This window comes from Suncus etruscus, chromosome 15, assembly GCF_024139225.1.
Source record: "Suncus etruscus isolate mSunEtr1 chromosome 15, mSunEtr1.pri.cur, whole genome shotgun sequence".
Lineage (NCBI taxonomy): Eukaryota > Metazoa > Chordata > Mammalia > Eulipotyphla > Soricidae > Suncus > Suncus etruscus.
Genome location: NC_064862.1, coordinates 43,887,107 through 43,908,241, shown reverse-complemented (window position 1 = coordinate 43,908,241; position 21,135 = coordinate 43,887,107). Strand labels below are relative to the sequence as shown.

The following is a 21,135-nucleotide window of genomic DNA, read 5'->3' as shown; positions in this document are numbered from 1 at the left end:
AACAACAGGTGATGGCTGCTTGAGTCCTAAGAAGCAGAAAAACACTTTGCTTTAGTTTTTCGAGGTCTATAACTAGCACTGTTTCATGTCTCCTCCTGGCTCTGCACTCAGGAGTCACACTGGCAGGCTTAGGATTTTGGGTAAACTGCACGCAAGGCAAACACTACCAGCTGTACCACTCTTGCCCACAAAGTTATTTCTAAACAAATCCACTCTGGAGATTCTCCATTTTAGAAACATACTTGGTGGTGGCAGGAGCTGGGGTGGAGACTCAAATACCCAGGAGTTTTATCTTTTGAGAGCTTAAATTAAATTATAACACCCAGTCTGGAGCAGTTATGGCATTTGCCTTGCAATCAACTGACCTGGATTCAATCCCCAGCATCCCATATAGTCCCCCGAGCCTGCCATGATTTCTGAGTGCAGAGCCCAGGAAGAACCCCAAAGCACTGATGGGTGTAGCCCTTCAAAAATTATAACATCCTCAGCCACCTGGATCAGCACTAACATTCTAAAAAAGTGTTCAAGTAAAGATTAACCTATGTTAACCCAGAAGAGTGTCAATGGTTTAAGGATCAACGAAACTTGGGAAACAGCCCCAGAACTGCTAACAGTCAAAAATAAAAATCCACAAGTTGTGAGATCACCCCAGGCACAATGCTTACAAACTCCACAGAGAGGGGTCTGAAGAAATAGGATAATGGCAAAGAAATAATAAGCCAAGCCAGTCAGGAGAAAGTCAAGAAGACAATCTGCTTCTCCTGGTCTTTCTGCCTGCCTCCACTTTCTTTATTAAACCAATTCCCAATACCAGGAGGGAAAAGGTGGAATAATCTAGGTGGGTTACGAAAGAGGAAGATGAGGAACATGTTTGTGTTTTGGGTTAATAGCTGGGTGTCATCTTACAACCCAGGATTCCTTAAAGATGGCATGGAAGCCAAAGATAGTTTATAGTCTGAAATGTGTGTAGAATGTTATTTAAGCTGATACCACTGTCTGTTCTATAAAACTAAGAGAAACAAACTGAGCTTTAGTCATTCAAGGTTCTGCTGGAACCTCCCATTCCCAATATCTCGTTCATCTGTTGCAACATAGTTTTATTGTTGTTACTTGCTCATTTGAACAAGACACTCAGATAATTAATGTCCTTTATTTCATTTTATTTCTTCTCTATTTCTCGCCATATCTAGAACTGTTTAGACCTTACTCCTGAGTTTTGGGGTCACTCCTGGCAGGCTTGTAAGATCATATAGGGTGCCAAGAACTGAACCCGGGTCTGTAGCATACAAGGCAACAGTCCTACCACATTACTATCTCTCTTTACTCTCTCTTTTTTTAAATGAAAACTACAGATGAAGTTAATAGTTTAGTAAAAGACATTAAGTACTAATTTGAAATTTGTTTTTATCTTTTATTTGCTCTTTACTCTAAAAATGCATACAGTTTCTTTTTCAAATGTTAGTTATGATAAATACATGGCTAACACCTCTAGTTGGTGTCTTTCTAATGAGAAATCCTTATTAGGGATTTACTTTTGTTTTTGTTTTTTTGCTTTTTTGGGGGGGGCACACCCAGTGACGCTCAAGGGTTATTTCTGGCTATACGCTCAGAAATCACCTCTGACTTGGCGGACCATATGGGACACGGGGGATGGAACCTCAGTCTGACCTAGATTAGCGTGTGCAAGGCAAACACCCTACGGCTTGAGCCACTGCTCCAGCCCCAAGATTCAAGTCTTTATATTGTTTGTATATCAGGTACAGACCCTTCTCTTCAGTCAGATGCCACTATGATTAATCATCACAAAATGAATATTGAAGAGGAAGAGGAGATTTTGAAAGTATATTTGCATGTGTGAAAGTCTTAAACCAAAGCTTATTGAATGTACCTATTTGAGATTGACTTAGTGACTATTCAGTAATTATTGAACTGAGTATCAGATAGTAAATTCCTAAAAGTACTCACTTAATAATTATGGAAAACACTTTCATTCCTATTATCCTCCTTTTTAAAATCATTCACAAAGGTGAATATTGACTTGGGTCATTTACAATTTTAATGGAAAGATGGAACTCTGGATATTTTTTCCCTTTTTTCCTTAATAGGACATGCCCACCATGAGTTTAGCACACAAGGTAAAAATGAAATCTGTAAATGTGATGCCATAATCTCTGATGGGAATGGAATCCCTGTAACTCCAGAGGCAGCTATTAATAGTACATCAGTTTCTCTGAGATAGTAGAAACTAGATATGTAAGTCGGCAGTCCCAGAGAAACTAATCATAGACAAAAAGATAGAGTCAAATGAAAGTATGTGTCATCAAAAGCTGTTTTCAGCTGCACTTGAGAATCTCTGAATGTTTTGCTGTTGTTGTTGTTGTTGTATAGATAATCAATGAAGTTTTTAAAAAGTGAATTGGGAGTCTGGGAGCTCTGGAAGCTCAAAGTTAATGAATACTGGATTAAGACTTAAGTCTACACAACAACAAAAATATAATAATTCACCTAAAAAACTTATTAATACATTTATTTTAATAAATGTTTTAGACTCAAAACCCAAAATATCAAGGTTAGAGAAAAGAATCTTGGACTCAACTATTTAAATCACATATATTAAAAAAATAGATAAATAAAATAACGAGATCAAAGGAAGTGTGAGGCAAGTCTTTTCAACCCAAAGAAGGAGATAGTAGAAATGGTTTCTGAACAGGCCTCATTAATATCAAGCCAGATCAGGAACCATATAGAATAAGTGGTTATATATAACATATTAAACGTCAGTCAGGGGCCCATGTCCCATTTGGGAATTCTATTTTGTGTATTAAATTAATTTAATTTAGATTAATTAAATGTGAGATCTGTGACTTAAGGAATTTAAGTAATTGTTTAGTAATGGAAGACCCAAACATCAGGGTAAGTGTTGATTTTTAGACAAGTGTCTAGAAAAGTCGTCTTTGGCAAATTTCTTCATCTGCATACCACTTACTGTCCTAACCCCACAGCACAGTAGGCACTAAAGTGAATCAGCAGACCAAACAGCCTTGTCAATAGGACATTAATTGTTACAAGAACAGTTGATGAAGAAAAAACTTAACACATGGCAAGACATATAAAAGTTGTTACAATGCCATCAACAAAGCATGTTGGTATGAAGAGTCAGCCAAACAAGAAACAGTCTCACTGGAAAAAATGACAAGATAGTATTGTTCCTAATAGAACCTTACCTTGCCTTGGGCTTCATCTTAAACTGTGAAATCTCCTGTAGAGAGCTAGAAAAAAGAAAGCATGATCACCTTCTGAGAGTTAAACTTTTAGAGAACAAGAAGCATATAGGGTTTTAAGATTTCACTGTATTGTAATTAGTGGAAAAAAATATAATAAGTTTGGGTCAGGCTATTGGAGATATGGGAGTTAAAAAAAATTAGTGCCAGACATGGCATCTGGTACAATTGGGAAAAAAGAAAACTCAGTCATTAGGAAGACCATCTTTTTCCATGTTGTGATCTCCCCAAATCTCTGAATCTGCAGTGTTCAACTACCAATCTCTATCTATCTCCTTTCAAATGCAGAAATGACAAACTTCAGTCTTCTGACTTGCTTACATAGAAAAAAAAGAGGGAAGGGGTGGGAGGGTGCTGCTGAGAGAGGTCAGTGGGTATTCAGGGTCCTCCTACTTGATTGTTTATTTTTGTCAATTACTACATCCCTATTTTTGTTACATAGTCAGGTTAGAGACTCTGGTAAATGAGATTATGAATCTGAGAAATAGAGCTGCTCTTGATGTAATGAAAAAAAGAAATCATTTTTTTTGAATGCCAAATAATAACTATCATCCTTAGAAGTCTTGGGGCAGCTGATTACTGTTTTTGTTAGCTGATATCACTCTTCACATTTATATATGTTTTCTATAAACTTTTTTTTTTAATTTAAAGCACTGTGATTTATTTAGAGTTGAATTTTAGACCATATCTTCTCTAAACTTCTACACTGGATAAAACATTATTGAGGGTAATCACTTAACATCAATAGCAGTTTTTAGCAAATAACAATTTACCCAGAAAAACTCACTGTCCTAATTTAAAACTAAACTCTCACCTCACAGGGTAAAAATGTCATGAAAATAATTTAGCTTCACAGTACTGCCTTGGCAGGACTAATACTCATTTCTGCAAGAGTTAATTGAGAAAATCAGCCCAAGGCTACCATGATATAAACTTCACTTGATGTGGTTATTTTATACCCTGTAAGAGTCCTGATCCCATTGGTAGGAGGTGATCTCAAATATGGAAAGAGTCTTTGAATTTATACACCCCAGAAATCAGTTCTTTAGGGCCCACAGGGAGTTTAAGAAAGTTCCCTACTGATAGCCAAAAGGACAACAAAATTACACTAAAAAGCAGCTAGACCACATAAATTATTTTCACCATGCAGAGTTCTATCACTGGGCACCAGGCATTTCCTTTAACAAAGCTTTTTTTCTACATCCTAATAAATAAGGGACATTATTTGCAGCATGGATAAACAGTAATATATATTCAGCTCTAGCTAGATATAACATTTGTAGAGTGCTTTATATCATGTGCAGATGGGTTCACAGTCAAAGATGTCAAACCTGGGAACCTCATGGGCAAGAAGAGCAACACGTTTTTGCCCAAATCCTGAAAAGTCTGCCCAGTTTCTGTTAAACAAGTGCATAGAACAGTCTAATGTAGAAATACTATTCATAAATACCAGAAAATAATGATATGCACACTGTTGAATATTTTTTACAAAATCATACATATATAAAAAGTGAGTAATTTCACAAACATATGATGCCATATATATGGACAAAAAGACACAACTATTCATAAGGGTGGGGAGACAAAAATTCAACTAAAAGTTTTTATCTTTCATTTTTTGTTCTACAGCTTTATTTTCTTCTTTTCCAAGTACAAAATATAGAGTATAAATTTCTTTTAAAGGGGATATCTTTATAAAGTGGGTACAAGTATCCTTCAGTTTGTCAATAAATGAAGATATGTATGTATCTGAATCTAAATCAGGAAGTTGCTCTATTGTTAGAGTAAGCTGGGATGTTTCTACTATCTGCTAGTTCAAATGCAGATAAAAGTTGACTGTATTCGCATAAGAGAAATAAAAGTTCTAAGGTTCAGAAAGGGTAATAGCTACATATCAGCAAAGTTAGAAAACCAATTTCCTTCCTATTGGTACCCTCCAATTCATTTAACATTTATCGCTACCCACTCTGCTATAGCTATTAAACACAGAATAGACTTTGAGTAACCACAAAAACAATTAGAACAGAAATCAAGTAGAATTCAATTAGAACTAAACAGAAGTCCCTTGGCTGGTGCTATACAGGCTGCAAAGGATTTAGTCTTTTTTTTTATGTTGCTTTTCTAAGTTCTCACTGTGACAATAGTGGCCATGGTGCAGCCAGTAATTCCATTTCCTGCCTATCAGATGACTAGAACTTGTGGCTTCACCAGCTCCTAACCCAATTCAAATCCTCAGACCAATTAAGAAATTAAGTAAGTATTGAACTCAGAACAGCATGTGTCAGCAAGTACACTATTCACAGTATTAAGACCCCAGGTCCATTTGTTGTTTACTAAATACAAATAACAAGCAAATAACATTTGGGAAAAGCTTCTGTTCAACCCATCACAGAACTATGAATACAACCTAAGGAACATATAAATTTAAAACATTTAATTCAAATGCATTTTCTGATCAGCTTTCTGATCAAATGAAAAATCAGAGATCCCCTTAAAGGGGTAATAGTTTCGAGATATATGAAAAAATTTTAATTACTTTAAACTTTCAGAAAACTGTGCATCTGGCTAATGTAAAATTGTCTTGGGACCACACTGGTGGAGTTCTGTTTCCTGGTTGTGCTCAAGGATCACTGTTGCCAGTCCTGAAGATTAAACCTGGGTCTACTGCATAAAGTCACAAGCCTTAATCCCTGTACTATCTCTTTAGCCTGATGATGTGAAAGTGATAAACACATAAGAGCAAGGAGTGCCAAATCTGGGTGGGCCAGGGCCCAGATTCTACTTCAAGTAGCTTACAGATAACCCCAGAGACTGTTGATTATCCAGAAATATAAGTTTCTAAATGAATTTAATTTCTCGTAGGTTACAGAATCATGAAAGGTAAAATTACTAGAGAAACATCCAAATAGAAAGATTTGATAATAAAATACATGAATTATCCTACTAAACACACTGTATTCTAGAGTCTAAACAGTAATGAGGTGGGAAAAGTTAAAAAAAAATACTGCGATATCCTGATCAAAAATATGGATAAATATAAAAGGGGCCTTTTTGGTTTTTAAACTTTCTAAAATTAAATTAATTTGGGTTTCAGGGCCACACCCAGTAGGCTCAGAGCTTACTTCTGGCTCTGCAATCAGGGATCACTCATGGAGAGAAAGGGGATCACATAGGGTGCCAGGAATCAAATGAAAGTCAACCTGCTTTACTATAGCTCTGACCCACATGAGTTTGTTTTAAAGCAGTAAGCTTTCATTCATCAAATATTTATTAAAACCTGGAATGCATCAAAGAAACATATCATGGCTTACACATTGTTCACATGTATTCAAAAAGTTATAGTATACAGAAATTCATGTCATGTATTAATTCCCTGGGAGGAGTACTGTAATGGGCAAATCCGTAAGATAAAATAATTCAAATAATATGAATTCTGGAGCATTTCTGATAAATAACCACCTCCAACCTCCTAGATTCTCCTATCAATTCCATTCTATAACCCTAGAGAATAGAGAGGGAGTTTTCACACACACAAAAAAAAAAAATTCAAAAAGTCAGCTTTGCTTATTTTAAATATAAATATTTTAAATATGCCTGTCATAATGTGACAAGAATAACAATGACATTTTAGGAATTCACTGGCCAAACTCTCAAATAGCCACTATTAGAGAACCTCTTTGTGAAATGAATTTTGCTAATAAACACATAAGCAAAGCTCACGCAAAGCTTAACACAAATATGAGGCCAAGACAACAGAACAAAGAATACACTTGAAAGATCTTTCAAAAAGTCAGAACAATTAGTACAGCAACAGGGAAATTGCCTTGCACAGCCAACCAGGGTTTGATCCCCAACATACCATATTGTTCCCAGAGCCCTTTAGGAGTGGTTCGCATATGCAGAACCAGGAATAAGCCCTGAGCAATGCAGGTGTGGCCCCTTCAAAATAATAATAATTCTTTCAATACACAAGAATTAAAACAGCATTGTTTAGTGTCTTTAGGTGTGGTTCTAAATTAAACATATATCTGGGCATTAAACAGATTTCTTGTTCATCCTATGTAGTACCCTGTTAAAGGGTATAAGACAGAATCTCCAGTAATAGAAGGTGGAAAACTAATGACTAAAACTGTGATTTCCCTGGATATAGGCAATGACCTATATTGGTTTTTATTTTAAGGAAAACTTTGATTACCATTTCAATTTCCTCCATAGCAAGGCTCATCCTTGGAAAGTTATATGTGTCTAAGAATTTCTCCATTTCTTCTAGGTTCTCTCATTTTGGCACAGAGGTTCTCCAAGTAACCTCTAATGATCCTTTGGATTTCTGTGGTTTCTGTTTTAACTTTTCCTCTTTCGTTTCTGATTCTGTTTATTAGAATTCTCTCTTTCTTTCTTTATAACTCTTGCTAGTTGTTTATCAGTCCTGTTTCTTTCAAATAACAAACTCCTGGTTTCACTGATCGTTCAGATCATTTTGTGTATCAAGTTTAATAATTTCTAGTATGTAAGTTTTTTAATTTTCTTTCTCCTGCCTTTTTTTGGCTAATTTTATTGGTCATTTTCAGATTTCCTATACTGTGCAGTCATGCTGTTTTTGTGAGGCCTTTCTTCCTTTCCGGTGAATTTTTACAAAGCTATAAACTTTCCTTTTTTACAGTTTCTCACAAATTCTGGAAGCTTATATCCTCATTCTCATTTGTTTCCAGTAACTTTTTTTTCTCTCTGAACCACTAGTTGTTCAGTAAGGAGCTATTTAGTTTCCAGGTGTTTGGTTTGTTTCTCCATTTCTGTTTGTGATTAACATATATATTCAGTGCTTTAGATCTAAGAAGGTAGTTGGTATGATTTTTATCCTCTTCACTTTGTAGTAGTACTTTTTGTGTGCCAGCACACTTCTCTTCTGGAGAATGTTCATGTGTTCTAGAGAATCTTTGAGGATAAAATATATATATCTATATATATATATATATAAAATATATAAAGCTTTAGTCTAGTTCATCTACTGAGCGATGACACAGCCATCCTGAATTCTTTTACTACTATTGTGTTGCTATCAATGACTTCCTCCAAGTCTATCAGCACTTGTTTTAAGTATTTTGCTGGCCCCTCATTAGGTGCATATATATTTAGGAATGTGAGTTCTATGTGGTGTACTTGACCCTTTATCATTAAGAAATGACCTTTGCTATCTCTTAGAACCTTTTGAACCTGATGTCTGTGTCATCTGATACTAGTTTGGCCAACAGGGCTTTCTTGATGAGGTCATTTGCTTACAGAATTAATTGCCTTCCATACTTGGACTTAGTCTGTGTTTACTTTGACTATTCAAATGTGTTATTTTTTTTTATAGAAAGCATAATGTCAATTTTCTAATCCATCCTGCCACTCTGTCTGATACTTATTGATTTTGAGAAAGATTATTGTCATGAAGTTTTGTGGCATCAGAGAAATTTGATGTGTTTGTGGAGTTTATCTTTTCTTAAAGTAACTCCTTACTTGTTTTCTTAAAGGTAGTTTCAAGTCTGTAAAATCCTGAGCTATTGTTTATAGATGAAGTTGTACATCATTCCGTCAAATCTGAATGAGAATTTGGCTAGGCAAATATTCCTAGTGAGGCACTTCCTCGTTTCACTGAGTTTTTTCACTAGAACCCACCACTGTCTTTAGGCCTGAAGGTTTGCTTGTGCTAAATCCTTTATAAATCTTAAGGATGCTCATTTGTACTTAATATCCTTTTTGAACTTGCTGCTTTCAGTATTTTATCTCAACCTAAGGTTTTCATCAATCTGAGTAGGGTATGCCTTGTTTTGTTTTGTTTGTTAATTTAGGTCTCTTTTAGTTTGTATTCTTTGAGCTCTGGGAACATTTCAGCAATGGTGTTTTGACTACTGCTTCTTCATAGGGGTTTTCCTGGCTCTTTGGGACCTCCAGGATCCTTTGCTGCTTCTCTTGGATATATCCTAAAGTTCTATTGTCATTTGTTCATTTATTTTGAGATATTTTTTTCCATCTTCAGCTGTTGTCTGGTGGTTTTCTGCACTTCATCTTTGAGCTCACTAATTTGGTCCTCACTAGCTGTGAGGCTACTGCTAGTGAGGCCTTCCAATGCTTTTTTTCATTTAGCTTTCGATATTTCTGTTTGTATATTTCTCATTTCTGTTCTAATAACCTCCTTTGTTTTACTGGCAGTTCTTTCCATTGTTTCTTTGAGCTTGTGAATAGCTTAAGTATTGTTTCTTTGAGCTTGTGAATAGCTTAAGTATTTCCACCCTGAACTCGATTTCAAGGAGGTTACTTAGGGGATTAATACTGATTGGGTCTGCAAAATTGCAATCTTCACTCACAAGACATGGTGGGTTTTTTTCTGATTTATCATGGTTTCTTTTGTAGACTCAAGGTATTTATTTCCTAAGTCACTTTAAGTCTTCCCCACAGCTAAAGAGATCTCAGGGGCATTTTGTGGGTGTAAGATTTTCTTACAGCCATGTAAAAGACTACTTACAAGGAAATCCACACGCCTGCGCATGGCCTCTGACCTGTGAAGGTGGGCTGAAGTTCAGTCTTCTCTGCAGATCAGGATGCACAATTGTTCTTTGAACTATACATTTTTAATACCAAGAAAGAAAGGAACTAACTACCATTAATATTATTCATGAAAGTTATCAAAGATAACTTAATCTATCCTCTCACTAGGCACTACTAAAAAATTAAATCTTTATTTAGTTAATTGTCTGGTGAAAATTAATTTGGGAATAATCTTTATGAAGATTAGTAATTCAAAAAGTCAAAGCTAGTATTTTGTACTAGAACTTTTTACAAAGCTAGTCAAATCTAGTACTAGTCAAAGATTAGTACTTCAAAAAGTCACAGCAGCAATTCTAAGAAACTGCCAATTATGGCATTTTAATGTAAGAAAATAAAATAAAAGAAGAAGAGAATCATAAATAATACCTAATTTATCATGTGGACACATTAAGGGCATCACATCATTTTACAATTAGAGACTGTTTTTCCATTGCAACTGTTAGCAGCCTTATGTTTCTGTCTCCTAATGGGTTGGCACATATAGTGAACAATGGCTTAGCATCCATGTAAGATCTGATAGCCAATCAAAATACAAACTTAAAATAAAAGTAAACACCTACTTTCTATTTAATCTATCCAATAAGCAGACCCAGCCAAGAAATTCCCTCAGTGGAGGAAACACATCTTTTCAGAGAGAGGGCAGAAATTCAAGAAAAATAAATTCTGCACATGTTCACTTCTTTTCCCTCAGCACTACTAACTATGCATATTTTAGCACATTTTAAAGAGAAAATGAGAAAAAATAAAACATAGCAACCTAACAAACACCTGCAAAGCTGTGTCTAGAGAGTAGAGACACAGGCAGAAAACTCTGGAGACATCTGGCATCACCTGTCACAATGCCAAACCCCTGTATTTGGAAGCTATTGGATGCTTTCTAAAGAAGAAATAAAAACAAAAAAGCCTCCATGCTTAAACTATGACGTGGGAGAGCCTATTTGTATCTCAGCCCTTGTCAGACAAAACCCAGCAGCCTCCAAAGGTTCAATAGCCTTTTTATAACCCTATTGTGCAGGTTAGTTCCTAAAAATAGTGTAGTTAAGCAAGCAAGTCACATGGAAGAATAATTTCCACATACTCAACTACCAAACAATAGACAAAGGAATGGAGAAAAATACTGAAATGCATTCACAGTTTGCACCTAAGCCCCTATGATCTGCTCTCTCCCTGAAATTTTCCAAGTTCCTTATCTTATCTAAATGCACAGCAAACCACTTTAGCCCCTACAGCCTTACTGGAAAAGAAGTGAGCGCAATGGGGGTTGGAGAGGGAACAGGAGAAAACTAAGCCCCACATTTGTACAATGTTTACTTCCACTTTTAAGAGAAACCTCCCTTAATAATACAAGGCATGAAGGTGAGAGTTGCCTTGTAATTTTGGAACATGATGTTTTTCACATTCCCTACATACTAAAGCAGAGTTCTTAACCATCACTACATGGTAATACCTGGACACTTTCTTTTAAATATGTCTCAGAAATTCTGTTTCCAATTCATTTTTAAATATTTGTTTTGAACATCAGGCACTGGTATTTTTAAAAACTTCATAAGTTATTCATATGGATAGCCAGAACTGAGAGAATACAACAAAGGCTTTTAAAGCAAGTCAGGTTGAGAGCGATACAAGCAACAAAAAACTATTTAGAAGGCAAGAGTAAGGCCTATAAATGATGGGCCACCAAAAGATTACAGAACTACTCTTATTGTCTTCATGAGGCCAACAGAAATCTAGAATTAAAATCATGCTATAATAGATATAATATGGTATATAGATATAATAGCCACCAAATGTGTCTGATAAAAATTATAAGAAAATAGGTAATTAAAATATAAATTTTAATATTCCTTAACACTAAGTTTTAGTTTAGCTTTCTCTTTTCCTTTTCTCATATGTTCACAAAAGAGGAATCCTAGAGTTGGGCAGATGGCTCAAATGGCTACATAAACTTAGCAGGTGGAAGTTCTGGATTTGAACTACAGCACTATATGGTCTTCCTAAGCATTGTCCAAAAAGTGTTTTCACCTTTACAAATATAAGAGAAGCTACCATCAATCATTAATTGTGGGTACAGATATAAGATAGAAGGAGAAATAATCAGTGATGTCTTACAGACATTGTATATAAATTTTATATAAAATCAAAAAAATAAAATAACTGGTATTGACTCACTAAATTCAGATAAAAATCTTATAATCAAGTATTATTTTCATTTTTCCACTATCAAAAAATAGGAGCATATAAAAATATTCATTGAGGTCACAAAGGTTATATTAAGTTAATAATCTAGCAAATTGGGTGATAAATCATGTTGTCCTGATTTAAAAATGAACATTTTTCTTTGTTTTCACTAAATAATGCTATTACCACAAGTTCATTTATTAGATGTTTTTCTGGAAACACATAGGAGGGAAACAAGAGGAGCCAGCACTGGCATGTACTTCCTCGAGCCTGCTTTGTTGCACAGACACTTCAACAAGACCCTAAAGCATCTATCTTGTCATAAACTGCTTGTATCTGTAGGACAGGGAAGACAGGCAAAGGAGCTCTTCACACTACAGGAAAGACTATTTGTCAAGATTTTATAATACTCAGAACATAAAGTGCCCATAACTTTTATCTTTTATTACTCAGTACTGACCAGAGAGAATCAGACTGGTATCAGAAACATGTTTGCATTTGTTAGTAGGTAATTAAACAAAGAAACAGTATTTTCACTATAAAAGAAGACCACTTCTTTCTCTTGCTAGATAAATAATCTTATGAATGGATGACTATACCATGTCTTTATTTCCATTTATTTATATATATATATGTATATATATATTTTTTAATTTCAGGTGTGAAGGGTCCAAAGGGTCTCAGACCTTTCCACCTCCTAGACAATTGGAATGCCTGAAGCAAGACATTTTGAATGCAGAATGACTCTCAAAATAGGTTCCATTTCAAATGTTATCAGATACACTGCTAATGCAGAAGGGTATATTCATTGAGAAATAAAATTATTTTAGTTTAGAATCAAAATCTAATATTATTAACACTGACTGCTTTCTTTAGGACATCTTCTACTGATACATCCTACAAAGAGAAAATGTTTAACCCCAAAACTAAGGAAAGAAACAAGCTCTATTGAGACTTAACACACAAAATTAAAATGTGTTTTGAGAAAAACCTTTATCCACATTCAGGTCTATGAAGTAAGAAACAGATTTCTGCAAGAAAATTACAACTGTGCTTTTTCTTTCCAAAGAGGATAGCTATGGAAACACAATGCACTTTGTAATGATTCCTAAAATTCTGACTTTCATATTACTCATATTCACTTTTCTTTTTTTGGTTCTTTGTTTTTTGGGCCACACCCGGCGGTGCTCAGGGGTTACTCCTGGCTGTCTGCTCAGAAATAGTTCCTGGCAGGCACGGAGGACTATATGGGACACCGGGATTCGAACCAACCACCTTTGGTCCTGGATCGGCTGCTTGCAAGGCAAACGCCGCTGCTGTGCTATCTCTCCAGGCCCTCATATTCACTTTTCAGAGTCAAGAAGAAATATCACTTAAGCTAAGTCACTTTTCAAAGATGATTCAGATCTATAACCATGCCCACAAATGCAGTGGCCATGTTCAAAGAAGGCCAGCTCATAGACTCAAATCAATCTTTTCTCAAATGAGATGTAAACCAAGCCATGAAAGATTATGGCTACACTGGCCTATGCAGCACAAAGCTGGTCATCTCGGCGCTGGAGCAATTAGCACAGGGGTAAGGCATTTGCCTTGCACACAGCCAACACAGGACGAACCCCGATTCGAATCCTGGCGTCCCATATGGTCCCCCGAACCTGCCAGGAGTGACTTCTGAGCACAGAGCCAGGAGTGCCGCCGGGTGTGACCCAAAAACCAAAAACCAAAAAAAAAGCTGGCCAACTCAGGAGCAGAGGGGTGGGCCAAGCCTCCACCCTACCAAAGCCATGCTTGCTGTCTCCAGCACACAGAAACACTGTTTCCTCAATTGTCTGCTTCATCACTGGCTCTCTACAATTTCCAGCAGGGACAACGATCTGACTACACTTCAGGTACGCAGGTTGTTGGGCTGTATCTCCAAGAGTTCTTTTGGAGCAAGTGCAGGCACCCTCCCCCTATATCTTCCATCTTCAGGGAAAAACTGGCAGCTGTAATCAGGCCCACAAATGCAGAAGTCATATTCAAACCAGGACTTCTTCCAAGAGGCCCTGCAGCAAAGTATCTGCCCCTGAAATCCATAGTATTATACTTTTGAATTTCTGGGCAACTTCATTTTGTTTGATGCTGTCATCCCTAAAGGCACATCCCAACAGACTATGCATATAACAAGAGCTTACTAAACCTTCTGCCATTGTATTAATAATTTCATTGGTGATACAATAATTTTCACAAATGAGCTTGCTACTATACTTTCTTCTGTCTTTCATTCTTTTATTTTCTCTTCCATTTTATTTTTTCTTTCCTTTATTTTTTCAATAACTCTGCTTTCACTTATCTGGAAACAAATGTATCCTGACATATCAACTATGTGATGCATTTTCTTTAAATAAATAACAAAAATTTAAAAAGGTGATTCAACTAATGAACAATAGATTTAGTCTTCACTATACTCAGGCAAGAGTGTTCTAACAAGCAACATATTTCTAAATGGGTCTTGGAGAGGTCTTTCATTCAACTATCACTGAAATACCAGCACATATACTAATTGTTTCATGTTATTCTAGTACATATATTATAGGTTTTTTTTTATTATTTGAGTTTACATCATAAAAGTATTTTCTATTCATAAATAATTGTTGTATCACAGCCCAGGACTGTAATGCTACAAATAATGAATAGATAGAAGGATATCTTACATATCTTAAGAAACTTACATAACTACTTTTTGGTTCTTATCCTATTTACTGGAAGAAAAATGATTAAAAAGTGAAATTGCTTGAATACAAAACTAAAGATATCCTAGCCTTCTCCATAATTTACCGTTTCATGGGACATTGCCATAGATGAGTTCCAACAGCTAGTCCCCCTGGTTGCGTAACTGACAAGCTATGTGACTTTGAACAAAACATTAACTCTTCCTGGACCTCTAGAGTCTTCTTAATTTGAAAATAGGAATAATATGAGCTGGAGAGATATTACCATGAATAAGGTACTTGCCTTGCGCACACCAATCCAGGTTCAATCCTTAGCATCTCATATGCTCCCCTGAGCACCATTGCGAGTGCTTCTTGTGTGCAGAGCCAGGAGTAATCTCTGAGCATCATTGGCTGTGCCCCCCCAAAATAAAAACACTAACATAATCCAAGCACTACTTGGAGATTAGATTAAGTGATACACAAAAAAGAATACTATATAGTAAATAGCAAGCAAATAAAAGTACAATAATGCACAATTATTGTAAGTATTAGGAGGAGGAAGCAATAGTCTGCAGACATACTGAAAATGCAAGCAAGTATCTGTACCTTCATTCATAATGTCTCTCTCACCAGGTTATTTAGGGCCACATTTTAGGGGAAATTATTTGTAATAAAATTAGCATTAAATAAAGTTACTACTCAACTAAACAGAACCTAATAAGAACATAAATTAGGGGGGAAAGGGGGGGAAATCCTAGTTATCAAGAAAAACTGTCAATTAAGAAAAATAATTCCAGGCCCGGAGAGATAGCACAGCAGTGTTTGCCTTGCAAGCAGCCAATCCAGGACCAAAGGTGGTTGGTTCCAATCTCGGTGTCCCATATGGTCCCCCGTGCCTGCCAGGAGCTATTTCTGAGCAGAAAGCCAGGAGTAACCCCTGAGCACCGCCAGGTGTGGCCCAAAAACCAAAAAAAAAAAAAAAAAAAAAAAAAAGAAAGAAAGAAAAATAATTCCAGGTGTTAGGAGATAAAATATAGCTATAGCCTTTAAAGTAGCAGATCCCAATACAATCCCCAGCACCATATAGGAGTCCCTGAGAAAAGAGTCAGAAGTAGCCCCTGATCACCAATGAATGTGTTACTATACCACATACAACAACAATGAGAGGAGGAGGAGGAGGAGGAGGAGGAGGAGGAGGAGGAGGAGAAGGAGAAGGAGAAGAAGGAGAAGGAGAAGGAAGAAGGAGAAGGAGAAGAAGAAGGAGAAGAAGAAGAAGAAGAAGAAGAAGAAGAAGAAGAAGAAGAAGAAGAAGAAGAAGAAGAAGAAGAAGAAGAAGAAGAAGAGGAGGAGGGGGGGAGGAGAAGGAGGAGGAAGAGGAGGAGGAGGAGAAGGAGGAGGAGGAGAAGAAGAAGAAGAAGAAGAAGAAGAAGAAGAAGAAGAAGAAGAAGAAGAAGAAGAAGAAGAGGAAGAGGAAGAGGAAGAAGAAGAAGAAGAAGAAAGAAGAAGAAGAAGAAGAAGAAGAAGAAGAAGAAGAAGAAGAAGAAGAAGAAGAAGAAGAAGAAGAAGAAGAAGAAGAAGAAGAAGAAGAGAAGAAAATTACTTCTAGGCAGGGCAGAGATGTACCTCAGTAGTAAAGTGTTCGTCTTACAGTCAGAGGACCAGGGTTCAAGCAGAAACCAAGAAACTTGTAAAATGGCAAGAGGACAACAGCAACTCAAATGATGGACTATGCTTAGCCTATACAAACTCCCCACCAAATTCTTGCACCCTATAAGACTATTGTGAAATTCACCAAATTATCTCTCTGGGCACTTTATTTTGCTCTTAATAAAAAACAATAAAGTATACATGCCAAAGTGTGTCAAGAGTGCCCACAACATACCAGGCACAAACTTAGAACGATGAAAAATTTATCATCATAAATATCTGAGAACATTTGCAAATAAATGGAGAAAAATGACAGCAAGTTTAGAAGTCCTAGCCCTATAAAATTGGCCAAGAAGAAAAAGAGTTGTAAACAACAATAACAACAACAACAAAAAAAACCTAAACCCTCTGCCAATATTTACGTTTATTCCCTAAATGCAAACCCCTTGAAGATAAAGCTGAGAGCAGAAACAAGATATTCCTGGGGGGGAAATGCCTTTCCCATGGGAATATGCCCAAATCTGAAATATGCTCAAAGTAAAATTCTGAACACTGCAATACATACCACTGAGACATTATGTATGATACCAGTTATCATAAAATTTTATTCATTTTTGTAAGGATAAGAATTTGAAATTAGTGCCAGTTTTCCTTATATAGAGAGAAATACATAATAAGTTACCAATTAACCATCATTTTCTAAACTGTCATATAAACTCAGATGTCATTACAAAATTTATATATTTCAAACAATGCACTCTTTGTACATAAATGCAAGTGAAAACAAAACAAAACAAAAACCAAGAAAAATAGAAACAAAATACCTCGAAGTATACCTAAGTGTCTTTTAACAGGGATGAGCTTAATCAACTATAATATGTCTGTACAATGAAAAATGACTGCATATAAAAGTATAAATAGGAATAGGAGAGAAGCTTGGGAAAGGGGAAGGTCAAAGAAAAAAAGAAAATGAGTCGGAAAAATAGTACAGTGGGTAAGGAGTTTGCCTGGCACGCAGCCAATCTGAGTTAGATCCTTGACATTCCAAGTCCCCGACTCTGTCAGGAGTAATTTCTTAGCAGAGAGCCAGGAGTAACCCCTGAAAGTGGTAGGGTGTGGCCCAAAAACCAAAATTAAAAGTTAATGATAAATAATCACACATAATATATTGGTAAGTAGATAAAAAGCCCCTAAAACATAAAATATATTCAATAAGCCCACTTTGTTTTTAATGCACATATATTTAAAATGATCTATAAATGGTAATTGCCTTAGAGATTATAAGGATATTTATGGTCCACTTTTTTACTTTTTTTCCTCTTTTTATTTTTAGGTAAATACACTTGTTAAAACTAAAGAACATAAATTCGGACAAAATGAAGCCCACTCAAAATCATGAGCATGCATCACAAATATACAGCCTCATTTCCTATCTCTCTAATTTTACTCATCAAAATTAACCAGGAAGAAATCAGTATAATTCTTTAAGTCAGCTGCTATATAAATCTGGCTACAGAAAACCAAAAGCATGCTCATTCCAGGTAGCCATATCTACCTCAAAAATAATAATAATAATAAAACCACTGTCAAAGACAGAGTGTAATCAGAACTCTCTGTGTGCAGCATCTTGAGATGCCCATCAGTTGGCCAGAGGCTTATTACAGCACAAATTTATTATTTTTACTTATCAATTTATCATTTATAAGTTATAACATACATTTCGCAAAATCTGAGAAGACAGGAGAAATATAATTAGCTATGCAGTTATAAGCTTTCCTCAAAATAACACCAAGTAATATTTTTCTTTACTTTTGCTGCAATACAAATGTTCTCTCTCTACAATTATTTTCACAACAGGTATTACTCCAATTCAAACGTCTTTATTCAGCTGCTTTTGAAGTCATCTTAAAAGGAAACAAATTTTTTGCTTTTCTGTTGCCTACTATGTTTTTCCTATCTCCTACAAGTAGTATCTCAATTTCACCATTCAACACATAAATGGACACAATATATCTTATGAGTCCATAAAGGGCAAAAGGACAACATGATATGTATTCCCCCATCAATGGTAAGTCTGACACTATCAAAGAGCTTATCCACTTTAGAACATTTTCATGACACAGCTTCACGAGTTTGCAATAAACGTAACTGAATAAAATGACCATGAGATATAACAATAAAGTGCTAGAATTAACCCTAAACTGGACCACCTGTAGTGTGAAACAATTAATAGGAACGAGACAATATTGGAATACAAATAACAACTGAAGTATGTGCTGTGATGAGACAATATTGGAATACAAATAACAACTGAAGTATGTGCTGTGATCTTGTATTAAAGTATCTGAAATCAATCCCTGAATAATTGTTAACTAAATAGACTTCCTTATTTTTAGGATATTTAGAAAAGTACATATAGGGTAAAGGGCCATGATGTGTTTAACTCAACCTAATGACAGTAGGTTGGTGAGGAAAAGGGAAGAAATACTGAGAGTCAGAGAGCATTGAAAATCCACTTTTGAAAATTCAAAGAATTCATAGGCAGAATGTGTCTAGAATTGTGACTTCTGACAAGCTTCTTTGAAAATACAATTTATTTCCTGCCACAGATAATGGTACAGATAATGTAACATTTGTGAATGTATACAAATGAGGGAGCTGCAAGCTATATCTTTTAAAAAGTTATTAAAAAGTGTCACTTGGGGCACCAGGCAGCATTTGGACCTCATCCAGAAGAACCCATCTAAGAAGTTTATTTTGGAGTGAGAAGAAATTTCTATGGCTCTGGTCTTCCTGGCAAGCTTACCTCAGAAGGTGAACAGGCCCCAACTTGTATTGTACAACCAGGAGCAAGAATCTGCAAAGAAAATATTTTAAGTTTAGACTCAGAATAATTCTTAGTCAGCAATGTTCCAAAGTGTAAGGAGTTCTTGGAGTACTTTATTATTAGAATCTATTAGGGCAAAGACCCTTGAGAGTGCATGAGATAAAAGAACATTTCATAAACATCACTAATTCGTCACTGGCCTTTTCGTTCTCAATTCACAAGACCACAGTGGATCTTCCAGAGGTTGAGTCATGATGCCTAAACTATGAGATTATATTTTTCTTTTTTAAACTGCTTTATTTAAGCACCATAGTTTCATAATTGTTCATAGTTGAGTTTCAGTCATAGACTGAACATCACACGTCACCAGTGCACCTTTCCCAACACCAATGTCCCTCTTTATCTTTCCACCCTTCTACCCCCCCACCTGTCACTTGGATAAGTATATTGCTTCTCTCTCTCTTCTTTCTATTCTTTCTCTTCTTTTTTCTCTCTCTTTTCTTAGACCCTTTGGTTTGCACTATTGTTAATGAAAGGGTACCATGCATGTCACTTTTTCGCGTTTTGTACCCAGTTGTTGTCCAGATTGATCAGTTTCAACTATCATTGTCATAGTAGCCCCTTCTCTACTCTAACTGCATTCACTGTTCTTTGTGGCAAGCTTCCTACCATGGACTGGTCCTCCTAATTCTTATCTTTACTGTCTCTGGTTATTATTACGATACTGTCTTTTATTTTTCTTATATTCCACAAATGAGTAATATTATTTTATGTCTACCCATTTCATTTGTTTTTGTTTTTGAGCAACACCCTCTCTGCACTCAGCTCCTGGCAGAGCTGGGATGGAAGTGAGTGGGTGGATGTGCATATGACATTTAAGGGGTTGAACCCTGGTTAGCTGCATGCAAGGCAATTTTACTACCTGTTGTACTACATTTCTAGACCCTGGTCCTTAATAACCTTAAGAATATTTTAATTTTAAGAATTTATTAATTTGGGGGCCGAAGTGATAGTACAGCAGTAGGGTGTTTGCCTTGCACGTGGCCAAATGGGGCTGACCCAGGTTCAATTCCTGACATGCTATATGGTCCTTCGAGCCTGCCAGAAGAGATTTCTGAATGCAAAGCCAATTATAACACCACTGGGTATGACCCAAAAACCAAAAAGAAATAATTTATTAATTTTAATTTTTTAAATTAAGAAACTTAAAGAATATCAAGTGCCAAGATCAAAATATTGGAAACTGATGTTATTATTTGGTACTAACTCTGTAAAATAAATTAACTTTTAATAACAGTAGTGATACATAGTGTAGCACTATCAATAACTTTTCTAAATTCACAAGCATTAGCCTTTTAGGCCTCTGGATTGGGAGACTGGTGCTATAAAAGATTGAAAATTAGCCCAAAGAGAATCAGCAAGCCCACTAAGCAAGGAAGATTCCAGTCAGACTGGCTTCCAAGATTATAATCCTTTCACTAACATCAGTATCCAAAGTAGCAATGATAAGATTCCTGACATGAAATCAGATCTAACCACACCAGGCCTACACTCCTACTTCATATCACATGGACTCAAACTACAACCATGTACAGTGCACCACTCTGATAAAATCAAGTCCTCATGGCCTCTCTTAAATCATGGCTACCTCTTACATTCTGTTTCCTGCAAAAGACAGGAATAGGATATCAGAAGTATGTTCTGCTGAGCACTTCTAGAAATAACCCCTAAGTGCGTAACTTGAAGCAGTCCCTGAGTGATCACCACCAGGCATAGCTTCAAATAAAAAGAGAAGAAAAGAAAAATCTATAGCTTTGTACCAGGATGATGGCTCTAAGTGTTAAATATATGACTGGCATAAGACTTCAGGCAATATGTGGCCAGTGATTACTACTCGGAAGTATTGATACCCCATCTGCCC

The 21,135-nt window shown here is 36.0% G+C and overlaps 1 protein-coding gene across 3 annotated transcripts in view; it reads right to left on the bottom strand.

Annotated features, from left to right (window-relative positions):
* SIPA1L2 (signal induced proliferation associated 1 like 2) overlaps positions 1-21,135 on the bottom strand; it is a 290,291-nt gene that overhangs the window by 208,888 nt on the left and 60,268 nt on the right. For all 3 annotated transcript variants that reach the window (XM_049788914.1, XM_049788915.1, XM_049788916.1), the window contains exon 2: positions 19,194-19,244. The gene's annotated coding sequence lies outside the window, so the exon portion shown is untranslated. The remainder of the gene's footprint in view (positions 1-19,193; positions 19,245-21,135) is intronic.